The 10653-nt window shown below is 36.6% G+C and overlaps 1 long non-coding RNA gene across 1 annotated transcript in view; it reads left to right on the top strand.

Annotated features, from left to right (window-relative positions):
- Positions 1-4944, top strand: part of LOC149781496 (uncharacterized) — a 37864-nt gene extending 32920 nt beyond the window's left edge. Inside the window, exon 3 of the long non-coding RNA XR_016414732.1 lies at positions 4803-4944. This is a non-coding gene — a long non-coding RNA (uncharacterized LOC149781496). The remainder of the gene's footprint in view (positions 1-4802) is intronic.
- The last annotated feature ends 5709 nt before the right edge of the window (positions 4945-10653 follow it).

Genomic DNA, 10653 nt, shown 5'->3' on the forward strand with positions numbered 1-10653 from the left:
CAGTCCAATATTTTCCTTTACTGGTTTGGACGCGAGTTCAGCACGAATTTGCCCAATACCTTCAAGTATTTCTTTGCCGACGGGCGGAGGTTGAGCTGCAGCTATACCAGCTGGAAGCCCTCGTAAAATCCGTTTTGTTTGTTTGGTTCTTCTAGCAATCTTTTCAGTTTGCTCAGCGGTTTGTTTTAGCGTTGGAAGAATACCCTTTCTTCGTTCTTCCTCCTCGCTGATATCATCCTTAGGTTCTCCTAGTAAAGCTCGCTCTGTGACCACCGCAGCCTTTTCAGTAGCTGTTGTAACGGGTTTAAATAATTCTTCTGCACCTGTTGCAAATTCAACTTGTGCTAGCTGCCGTGCTTGTAATTTTTCTCTGACACTATCACGAACAGGAAGAAATTTTTTTTATTGCTTCTAGTCGCTCTCGAGCTAGTCTAGCAGAATGTGCTTCTCCAATGTTGGCCATTATTGTTAACTTAAATTTTTAATTCACAACAGAAATCCTGAAATATTTTACATGATAGCAGCAGAGAGACTGGGCCACAGAGTGTTAATATGCATGGTTGTTTCAACGGGGTAAAATAAACATGTTATTACGATATAATATTTTATGCAAGAACCAGCATTTATGCATATTACTATTGAGTGCATTATTATTTACATGAGGCGATTTTATCATTATATTTTGCATGTACAGTAGTTTTGACATTGTATGCGGTCTTTTTGTCATTTTTTGTGTGTAATATTGATTAAACTGCAAGTTTTACTCACTTTTTCGCTAGCCCAAATGTTTTACATTCAGAGTTTAACGGAACATAACCACATCTCTGGGTTATATCGTGTCCGGTACGTTTGGCATCCCTAAACCAATACAGATCTAAGATAAACACATGTAAAAGTGTAAAAGCCATAAAATTCAAAGTCAAAATTTCGATATAAATCGCGTTCTTTAAAAAAAAAAAAACATGCCAGGAACATTTCGGTTTCATCATTTTCACAGGACGCAGCCCTAGGCAAAAGGTTGCCGCACTAGTCGCCAGCAGAGTCTATGTGCGATTCGTAGGCCACTCAACCAGTTGAAACCGGTTAAGTATGCAGTCATTTTTAAATATCTTCTCCCTCGACACTTCTGGATCATTTACTTTAAATTTGTTGAAAACAATAATACCCGCATTTTTAAGCGACTGGGCATTGTACACATTGGTTCTGTCTTAATTACTTTCGGAATTTCAAATCTCGTATCCCTCAAACTCATAAAAATCACGATCTACTTAATGTAAGTTGGCAGGCATTTCTTAAAACATTAGGAATTCTCGGTCCAATTTTTATCACAACCAGTCCGATAAAGCGTTGCATTTCGATTAAGAAGAATTATCCTTGGAAACTTTATGTTCCAAATTACTTTTTTTCACTGTCAAAAATGTGAAAGTTGCAATTTGATCATCGTCCTTAGCCAAGGTTCCGATCTGTTTACCTTAGCTACACTAATGGCGGATCGATCAGATATTTCACTGCTTTGTGTCGGTGTATTTCACTGGATGCGGCGGACGCAGCCAATCAAAATCAAGCTGTTCAAAATTTGATTAATGTGCCTACATGATCGAGACAAGGGGAGAACACAATTGGAATGGACTCATAAATAAGCAGTTTTCCGCGCTCGTCTGTGTTTATACAAATACATCCTTTACCACAGATATACCCTTGTACGTTGTCATATTTCTATGTTAAAATTACAAAGTATGTTTTTGTTAGTCAATTGGCTCTACCACAAATTCGACCCATAGTTGGCATTAGATGCTAAGGGAGACAGCTAATGTCATCAAATATATGTCGCCAGGACAAGCACCTTGTATATATTTGGTATTGTGAAAAAAGAACTTTTAATTCACTTTGTTTTGAGGTATGATTGATGAATGTATTTTGGATCTTAGTGTACATAACTTGGGCTTACTTCGGAAACTTCTCGATTTAGCACCTCACATAAAACTGCTACCTACGCCTCGTCATTTTCACTTCTTGGATATTGTGAAGAAAAAGACCGATAACTTTCTTTGACTTTGAAAAAGAATATATATATTTATATTGTAATTCATACATTGCACTCTCTAAAGCTGGTGTTGTCTAGTTTGGCAAAATTATTCTCCTTATTTTAATAACCGTGAAGTCAAGCTCATCTTTCGAGAACACGCGAGCAGCCATTTTGGTTAGCTGTGTGCTTAGATCATATACGATTTCCACAAGGTCAAATTTCAGCCCCAGTACATGAAATTAACATAGAGGTATTCAGCATTACAATTATTCGTGACATGTTTGTGTAATGAGAGCGTTACGGTCGGTCATTCATCTTCATTAAGAGGTCTCTCTACAGATAGTACGATCTTTTGAGACAGTGGCGGGTATAAAAAGTTGTTTACATTTGCAACATTGCACATATGAAAGAATGTTTGTATACCGCTATGAAACTTACATGAACTAGGACTGAAATTTCTTTGGATATTGTACTTGTGGAAATTGTACATGATCTAACACACAGCTACTAACACGACTGCTCCCTTGTGCTAAACAATAAGACTGAATTACTCTAAAGTACACTATTATCAGCTCTTATTAAAATCTGGAAAATGAATTTTGCCCGACTAGACACTTCCAGATTCTGAAAGTGCAAGGAAAGAATTAACACACACACACACACACACACACATATATAATGCCAATTTAAAAAAATACAATAAAAATAAAATGTTATCGGCTCTTTGTTTTTACAATTTACATCCAGGAAGTGAAAATGACCAAGCGCAGCTATCAGTTTTTAGAGAGATACACATCTGAAGTAAGGCCAAGCTGTATACTTTCTAATCTATATTACACCCATCAATCATACACCAAAATAAGGTGAACTAAATGTTCTTTGAACAATACCTAACACATACAATGTTCTTTTAAATAGCCAGTATAGCCAATGAGAAAACCCGGAAAAATTCTTATTGTTTAAAATTATATGCAACATACGAAACTGTAAAGCACCACCTTAGGGGCGTGTTTGGAGTTACATGGTAATGATTAAAATATCTACCAAAACAAACATGGTGGACATAAGTAAGAGAGTAGAAGACAGCATGCCTTTGTCGCTTTCGGAGAAGGAACATCGAAGATCTGCCAGAGAAGCCGACCATCTACTGTATTATTGCACATTTTAATAAGTTTTTTTTCCTTCTTTCTTTTTTCTTTTTCTGACAATTGCATAAACGTAATAGTTTTCAGGTAAACATTGTCTTCTTTTCTGGATTTTTTGGCATATGTAGACAACAATGCTTAATTAATCAAGTAAATGGTTCATCACTCATGCTTAAAGTTAGTCCTATAATGTAAGACATCGATCCTGATATTTATGCTTTGGGGGCTGGACCCCAAACACACATATCACGGTCGATATCTTACGTTGAAGGACTAGCTTAAGGTAGGCTTAATACGTAGTTTTTTTTTGGTACATCTTTCAGTTACGGTTAGTCCGATAAATCAAGCGCTCAAATCTGAGTTGATACTGATGGACGATATATGGCATGATATCACCTATTCATTAAAATGTGCAATTTTGCTGCATGCAAATCTTTCCGGAGCATATCTGCATACTCTTTAGACACTTACCGATATTTGGTAATAGCCATATCGAGCGCGAAATTCAAAATGGCCACAGAACAGAGGGTTGTTCCGTATGCATTTACAAGTCGCCAAACAAAGGATTTGCTCCGGAAATATAATGTACATGTCACCACGAGAACCCTTTAGTCGACAGTAGTTCTACAGCAGCGAGAAATACCGGTAAGTATAAAAAATGTACACACGTGTGTAGACAAGATTGATTGCAGAGTTGTGCAGATTTCAATGAATAGGCGTTATCAGTCCCTAAACTGCCAGTCAATATCAGCACTGGTGTGTGACTTATATATCGGCCTAAGCTAATTTTTTTTAAAAAAAGAATACAACCCCAAAACTACACAAAAAAAAATTATTCTAAAGCATTGACATCAACAGACCAAATATAAAATTTCATCTCAGGTTCATAAATATAGTATTTTTGTGTACAGCAAAGCATAAGAAAACACAAATTAGCAAATAAAATATATTCCTTTTCATGCTTTATGCTGTTAGCAAGTGCAAGAAACTTATTCTCTTGCCTGCAATTTTTTTATAAAAAAATTCTCCAGAAAGTTAGATTTTTTTTGTACCGTGTACATATTGAATAAAAATCCGGTAAAGGAATGCTTTTTGGGGTTAATTCTTGAAACGGTCACTAGTGAATATAACCAGGCTGTCCTTGATGCATAGTTTACAAATGTATGTGGTATATTAAAGGAATTTTGGGGGAAATGTGCTTCGGCCAATCCAGAATTTGCGATTTTAATTACTCAGAAAGCGCAATTATGAGTGTATGTCCAATCCAAAAGCCAAATTTTTTGAAAAGCATGTCTTTATTCGTGTTTCATAATGTGAAAGTGAAAAACAAAAGCTATAGGTAAAATCCACGTCCTTACTTTTCAACTAAATCTGTAAGGATAATGTAACAGGAAAATCCAGGTACTTGTTCCTTATTAATGCCTACCTATTTGAGATTTTTTAAGGACTAATTCATCGAAAAATATTGTTTTTATGAATGCAGGTTTACATATTATATTTATTTTTCTCTAATATTTCCTACGAAAAGTTAAATACAGTACTGTATATACTTTTTATTATATTTTTTGTTGTTGCTTTATTGTGTAGTTGTGCTGATATTTTTTTGATGTAATAACTTATTCTTTAAACAGGGTAAAATGATGAAAAGTCACAGACAAATGAAGATGTTTATGAAGGGTGGCGTGTGTGAGGATGCTACAGCAGCCTGATTGAGAGTAGCCTTGACTTTAAAAGAAGAAAAAAAAGTACAGAGGAAGGGGTCTTATTCTTCTAACAGAGACAATTTTATCTCATCTTTGTAGAAAAATAGAAGATAAAAGTAAAAGTTTGTATTAATCTTTTTTGTTTGTTTGTTTACTATTACAATAATTTCATATCCAAATGTATCAAGCAAGTTTGATACTGTTTTGAAGCAGTAATAATAAAAACAAATTGAGATGGTTACTGTTAGCAGTAGCAACGCTATTTATGTACAGTAAATATATAGTTGTTACCAAAGGAGTCTGACGTTTTAACGGTTAAATCATCATCATTATCATCATCAAACCCTTAACCCAAGAGGTCGTTGGGGCACCAGAGTTGACTTTACAATCAATTCTCTCCATCTTTCCATGTTCTCCATTGCCCTTTGGGAATCTCCAAATCCCATGCCTGTCCACTCCTTAATGTTGTCTTCCCACCTCTTTTTCTGTCTGCCTCTTCTTCTGCACCCTCGCACTGTACTTTGCAAGACTGTTTTTGTCAGTTTAGATGATCTTGATGCATGACCGTACCACTTCAGTTTACGATTTTTACAGTGGGCAAGAGGTCTTCATAGGATTCGATGGCTCGTTGATTACATGGTCAATGTACGAGATGCCCAAGATCTTGCAGTAGCATCTCATTTCAAAGGTTTGAATCCTTCTTTGTAGGTCTGATGTGAGAGCCCATGTTTCACAAGCATACAGAAAGATGGATATGACAATCAAGCGCATCAGCCTAATTTTGGAACCAAAGGCAATGCTGGTATCTTTCCATATTGGTCTCAACCTTAGTATTGCTGGTGTTGTCAGTTAAATACCTTACCATAAATCACTTTATCTGTACTATAAATGTATGTCTATTTATTGTACAGATCACAGTTGCTCAACGCGAGCTTGATGTTGAGGGGGGAAAAAATAATCTGAAGGAAAAAATCACACAGAGTGACAAAAATACCTCAGATTACTCCCATGACCCGTTCTGACATAGGACCCTCTCTATCATACTATATAAGTATGACAGAAAGGGTTCTATGTCAGAACGGGTCGTGGGGGTAATCTAAGGTATTTTTGTCACTCTTTGATTTGTTTCGTTCAGATTATTGTTTTATACTCTCAACATCTAGCTCGCGTCGAGCACCTGTGGTACAGATAATGTGATTTCGTGTTCTCACAGAGATCGTTGTATTTTACTGATAAAACTTAAGACAAGTTGCTCTACCAGCTGTTCAAGGGAGAGAACTGACACGCATTTATCCGGTTAAAGATGAGCTGTCTTTGGGGGCTGCGTCAGTATAAAATATTGTTAGCTCTTGGGCCAAATATGCAGGCTCAAATGATTTCAGATCTACATATATGTTTTTCTCTTTGCTCCATGCTGAAATTCAACTGGCGTTATTACTCTAAATCTGAGATATTTATGAGATCTCCCTCTCTAAGACACTTAAAGCGTTTTGGTCTGTGGTTATTCTGATGTTCATCTGGGAACTGATTTGATGTTGGTTCATTCAAACTGCTTGATACCTCAGTCTGTGATACTTCTTCCACTTCAAAAGGCTGTCCAATATGGAGGGGTTAACACATTAAATATCTCCATGCAGGAAATCTATCTGACAAGGCAAATTTAGTGAACATTTCTTCCAAGTAAACAAAAAGATCTGTTGCTTTAGTCTTTCAAAGTCAACATATCCATATTTAAGATTTTTCTTTTGTTTTGAAGCTTACATTCGTGGGTGTATATATATATATATATATATATATATATATATATATATATATATATATATATATATATATATATTCACGTGCAGTGTCTGCGGTTTGCTGTGCACGTGACTTTATTGATAGTTGGGGGATAGTTGGGGGTATTTTTAGAAAGGTAGTTCTCATAGTTTATAAAGAAATAAAGCAGCTCAATCTGATCACGTGATAACGTTCTGACCAAAGGAAGTCTTAGTTACATTTACCAACTAATGCAATTTCAATTATCAACCTTATTCTCTCAATATTTCATTTTAGTAGTCTTTGATCTGTTTTCAGTAATGTTCACAATAAAAAATAATATTTTCTTCCAGACAGTACGTCCTTAATTCTTTTAAAGGAAAATAATATTTTGATTTCTTTCGTTGATTCACTGCACAAGTTGTAAGTTGATTAATTACATCAATATCTCATATAGTCATGAAAAAAGTACAGGTTGGTTCACACTCTCACATAAATGGACATAATTATGTTTATACAAGGGCTCATGTTTACTGTAATTTACAAGATTCCGTTAAAATACTTGCTCAGTTTTACTTATATTTAAAAGACCCATATCCAAAGTTTTATTGTCTATTGCTTACAAGACTCCGTTAAATTTTTACTGTATACTGCTTACAAGACTCCATTAAAATATGTGATTAGTTTTGCTGTTATTTACTACTTACCTGGATACATTAAATGTGACAGGATACTACGATTGATACACTACCTGTACAAGGCTGATGAACTACTTACCTGGAAACATTAAATGTGACAGGACACCACGACTGATACACAACCTTTACAAGGATGATGAGCTACTTACTTGGATACATTAAATGTGACAGGACAATACGACTGATACACTACCTGTACAAGGATGATGAGCTACTTACCTGGATACATTACATGTGACAGGACAATACGACTGATACACTACCTTTACAAGGATGATGAGCTACTTATCTGGATACATTAAATGTGACAGGACACCGCGACTGATACACTACCTTTACAAGGATGATGAGCTACTTACCCGGATACATTAAATGTGACAGGACAACACGATTGATACACTACCTGTACAAGGATGATGAACTACTTACCTGGATACATTAAATGTGACAGGACACCGCGATTGATACACTACCTTTATAAGGATGATGAGCTATTTACATGGATACATTAAATGTGACAGGACAACACGATTGATACACTACCTGTACAAGGATGATGAACTACTTACCTGGATACATTAAATGTGACAGGACAACACTATTGATACGCTTTCTGTACAAGGATGATGAGCTACTTACCTGGATACATTAAATTTGACAGGACACCACGATTGATACACTACCTGTACAAGGATACAAAGTTTCGAAATTTGGAGCTTATCTCTTTTGTTGGTTTGTTTGTCTATTTTAGGAAATTGAATTAAAACAACAACACAAAAACAACAGACATCATGAGTAGTTTGGTAAAATAATAGGGCAATATGACCACGAGGTATCGAGTAGCACTATATAATCAAGATGGCCGCCGTAGGAGTAGCGACATGATAACTCTAAAGGTGGCTGCCATATTTACGGTCAAATCGGTACCAGCTTAATTAAAGACTATCAGGGTATCATAATTAGTCTTCTGGCCAAAACCCAAGCCAACAAGCCTTTCCATTTATAGGAGCAGTAGCAATAACAAATTTTCATGAAGGCTGCCAAAGTGGCCATATTGGATGTCAGATTGGCACCATTTTCGTTTATTACCAACTAAACATCATAAGAAATCTTCTGGTGAAAACCACATGTTCATAACTTTCAGGAAGAGCAGAAGGAATGAAATTTTAAAGATGTCCATTGTAGTGGCCAAATTGGACGCTAGATAGCACCATTTTCATGTAGGACCCACTACACGTCGTAAGAAGCCTTTTTGTGAAAAACCCATTTAAAGGGCCATCCATTCAAGTGTAGTGATAACAAAATTTTCAAACTGGCCATGATGGCAGTCATACTGAACGTTCGAGCTTGACCAGTCTCATTTAGGACCATCTAGACATCATAACAAGACTTCTGGTGAAAAAACCCCGTCAATATGACTTTCCCTTCTGATGGATTAGCGATAGCAGCAATTTCAAGATGTATGTCATATCGTGCGTCACACTGGCAATGGGCAAACTTGACACCACCAGAAGTATTTTAGTGAAAGCAGCATGCTCATGTGACAATATATTAGGAATATGCAGTGATAACAAAAGTTTCAAGATGGCCGCCCTGGTGTCCACGTTAGGTTCGAAGCTGAACAATCTCCATTTGGGACCAACAAGACTTTGTGATGAATGTGTACACAGTTTCAAGTCAAATTTCCAAGTAGGAAAAATTCGAGGATTGCCATGAGACTTTATAAAAATGGTGCCGCTCAGATGTCGAATATGGCCGCAATAGCAACCATTCTGAAAAATCTTGGCATGCCTATGGTCATCACAACGTGAGATTTTCTCTAGATGACTTCTTGTGATATCTCATTGGTCCTAAATGTAAATCGTGCAGGGCTGATCAAAAAACAATTGCCGGACGTCCCGTAATGGTTACTTTCGAAGTCGGCAAGTTCAATTTTCTAAGTCACTAGTCCGTGACAAGGATTTTATCTCTCTTTTTTAAAAAATGGCAGACATGTCCTTATTTTCGTGCTTTAATCACTCTTACCTACCTTTATATTGCAATTCATGCTGGGGCCCCCAAATGGAGGAGGTCTCGCCTTGACCGATCACTGCCATCTCATACCAGTCCACCTAGGTTCTAGTCTCGGGCTAGGCAATGTGCCGGACCGGATCGGGATATGGGTGTGGATGGGCTGGTGGTGTTCCAACATGTCCGGCCCCACCCCATGCTAAACACACACACACACACATACACACACACACACACACACACACAAAGAGTCACATGTCACTTGAAATTTGACCATCGCTTTATTATTGCGTACATTTATTGGGTATGATGCACAGTTTGAGTAAATAAACACAGACTTTTGCTTTGGCGCCCTTTCGAGGAAAGTCAGGGCCCTTTTGAAATTTTGAAACTTCCCCAACCACTTGATCTGATCCAGTGCTGAGTGTGGATATGTGAGAAAGCTGCCAGTAGCTTGCCATGTGTCGGTGACTCTTACAAGGGATTTCCCCGGATTCTTTCTCCACCGGTTATATACTTGCCGCCATGTAAAACCTATCTTGCACTGAGAAATGGTGTTTAACCTCTTATGTCACGTGTTTTGTCTCGAATAAACAGTAACACAAGAAAGAGTGAAAACAACAAGCTTTGAAAAAAAATACGATAATTTATATCCCTGGAAGAATTCGGTAAAAATGAAAAAATATGAACTTACGGTTTTATAGAATGAAATCCAAAATTATCCAAGAATAACATTTTAGTAGTCCTAATACCAAGATGTTCCACTGATTTCAAGTTCGAATCCCGACGAAGAATCAAAGATGGAAGACGATGATGTATGGTGAAATCTGTAGTATTAAAGTCTATAGTTCCTTGAATAGACGAGAATTATCACTCCGGTTTCTGATAGCTGAATAATTTTTTTTTTTATATAAAAACTATTCTTGTTCCACAATATTACACCTTTTTGGGGGGTGGGGGACACCAGACAGATGCCTCCCCCCTCCCCCCCAAAAAAAAAATAATTAAAAAGTGCTGTTATATGTTTGTGTATCCCCCAAAGATATGTGTGCTTGTATATTTTAATATAGAATTTTGATCAAAAAATTTCAAAATTTAAAATTTTTGATGGGGTATTTATATCCCTAGTGTGATCTATAGAGTTGTTCATCCGACAATGGGTTTTAAACCCCGGTGTCGGAATTCCTTCCCATGTTTGTTCGGTGATCTTTGCCAAAGATCTCCTAAGTCTCGTGTTTGCTATATGTGTTTGCTATATTCTATGTGTCCTATATTTTTCTTTGTTGAATTTTTCCCAAGTTGTCTTATCACAT

Source organism: Sinohyriopsis cumingii, chromosome 15 (genome assembly GCF_028554795.1).
Source record: "Sinohyriopsis cumingii isolate HCF-2022 chromosome 15, ASM2855479v2, whole genome shotgun sequence".
Lineage (NCBI taxonomy): Eukaryota > Metazoa > Mollusca > Bivalvia > Unionida > Unionidae > Sinohyriopsis > Sinohyriopsis cumingii.